This window comes from Durio zibethinus, unplaced genomic scaffold, assembly GCF_047325235.1.
Source record: "Durio zibethinus cultivar Kanyao isolate XHJ-2024 unplaced genomic scaffold, ASM4732523v1 HiC_scaffold_3, whole genome shotgun sequence".
Lineage (NCBI taxonomy): Eukaryota > Viridiplantae > Streptophyta > Magnoliopsida > Malvales > Malvaceae > Durio > Durio zibethinus.
In genome coordinates, this window is record NW_028323044.1 from 7,879,634 (window position 1) to 7,882,133 (window position 2,500).

Sequence of the window (2,500 nt, forward strand, 5' to 3'; positions counted from 1 at the left end):
ACGCTGGGCCCTGGTGCGGCAGGTTGCCTCGACCACCATCGGCACACGCTGGGCCCTGGTGCGGGCGCTTGCCTCGGCACCATCGGCACACGCTCGGCCCTGGTGCGGTCGGTTGCCTCGAGCACCATCGGCACACGCTGGGCCCTGGTGCGGCAGGTTGCCTCGACCACCATCGGCAGCCTCGACCACCATCGGCACACGCTGGGCCCTGGTGCGGGCGCTTGCCTCGACCACCATCGGCACACGCTCGGCCCTGGTGCGGTCGGTTGCCTCGAGCACCATCGGCACACGCTGGGCCCTGGTGCGGCAGGTTGCCTCGAGCACCATCGGCACACGCTGGGCCCTGGTGCGGCAGGTTGCCTCGACCACCATCGGCACACGCTGGGCCCTGGTGCGGGCGGTTGCCTCGACCACCATCGGCACACGCTGGGCCCTGGTGCGGGCGCTTGCCTCGAGCACCATCGGCACACGCTGGGCCCTGGTGCGGCAGGTTGCCTCGAGCACCATCGGCACACGCTGGGCCCTGGTGCGGGAGCTTGCCTCGAGCGCCATCGGCACACCCTGGGCCCTGGTGCGGCAAGTTGCCTCGAGCACCATCGGCACACGCTGGGCCCTGGTGCGGTCGGTTGCCTCGAGCACCATCGGCACACGCTGGGCGCTGGTGTGGGCGCTTGCCTCGAGCACCATCGGCACACGCTGGGCCCTGGTGCGGCAGGTTGCCTCGAGCACCATCGGCACACGCTGGGCCCTGGTGCGGCAGGTTGCCTCGAGCACCATCGGCACACGCTGGGCCCTGGTGCGGGAGCTTGCCTCGAGCGCCATCGGCACACGCTGGGCCCTGGTGCGGCAAGTTGCCTCGAGCACCATCGGCACACGCTGGGCCCTGGTGCGGTCGGTTGCCTCGAGCACCATCGGCACACGCTGGGCGCTGGTGCGGGCGCTTGCCTCGACCACCATCGGCACACGCTGGGCCCTGGTGCGGCAGGTTGCCTCGATCACCATCGGCACACGCTGGGCCCTGGTGCGACAGGTTGCCTCGAGCACCATCGGCACACTATCGGCCCTGGTGCGGGCGGTTGCCTCGACCACCATCAGCACACACTGGGCCCTGGTGCGGGCGGTTGCCTCGAGCACCATCGGCACACGCTGGGCCCTGGTGGGTTTAGGCACATCTTCGAATTTCTGCCGTGCCAATGCCATTTTTATGGCTTGTAAATTCATACAATGGTCCCCTAAGCCTTCACGTGAAGTTTCGTTGGAAGATGACTCGTTTTCTATTTTTCACGATTTTCGAAACTTTTTGCGGTTCGGGATTTTTTAAAATTTTTTTATAAGGATTTTTGGCCCCAAATTTTGTAGGCATGATCCTTCTATTTTTGTTGGCATGCACAAAAAAATTCAGCTAAAAACTCGAAGTGGAGAAGATTTTGTGACCGTTTGAAAAAAGTGTCCCCATTTCAGACACTTTAACGGCTACTGGTAGCAAACCTGTAAAATCTCAAATGATCTTTAAGGGGGTGTGAATTCTCAGAGGTTTGATGAGGGATAGGGGGCCAACACAAGGCCAAGTACCAGCACCCATCGCACATCATGTGCGCACACCCCCCCGGCCCCCCTCCCAATCGCCGGAACCCCAATGCCGCCGGTCAGGTTCTCCGGCGGTACTCCGGCGATGCTCCGGCGATGCTCCGGCGATGCTGTCCCGAGTGAAAAAAATGCGGCACCAGCACATGCTGGAGCCAAGCATGGGCACCGTGGCTCAAAATCGAACTTCGGCCAAGGCCTCGACCATCAATGGCACATGATGACGCATGGTGATGGCACATGCATCGACCATCATCGGCATAGGCTGCCCTTCGGTACGGGCACTTGCCTCGACCGCCATCGGCACAAGCTGGGCCCTGGTGTGGGTTGTTGCCTCGATCACAATCGGCACATGCTGAGCCTTGGTGCGGGCGGTTGCCTCGAGCACCATCGGCAGACCCTGGGCCCTGGTGCGGCCGGTTGCCCCGATAACCATCGGCACACGCTGGGCCCTGGGGCGGGCGCTTGCCCCCAGCACCATCGGCACACGCTGGGCCCTGGTGCGGGCGGTTCCCTCGACCACCATCGGCACACGTTGGGCCCTGGTCCGGGCGGTTGCCCCCAGCACCATCGGCACACGCTGGGCCCTGGTGCGGGCGCTTGCCCCCAGCACCATCGGCACACGCTGGGCCCTGGTGCGGGCGGTTGCCCCCAGCACCATCGGCACACGCAAGGCCCTGGTGCGGGCGGTTGCCCCGAACACCATCGGCACAAGCCGGCCCTTGGTGCGGGCTCCTGGCTCGACCACCATCGGCACACACTGGGCCCTGGTGCAGGCGGTTGCCTCGAACACCATCGGCACACGCCGGCCCTTGGTGCGGCCGGTTGCCTCGACCACCATCGGCACACGCTCGGCCTTGGTGAGGGCGCTTGCCTCGACCACCATCGGCACACGCTGGGCCCTGGTGCGGGCGCT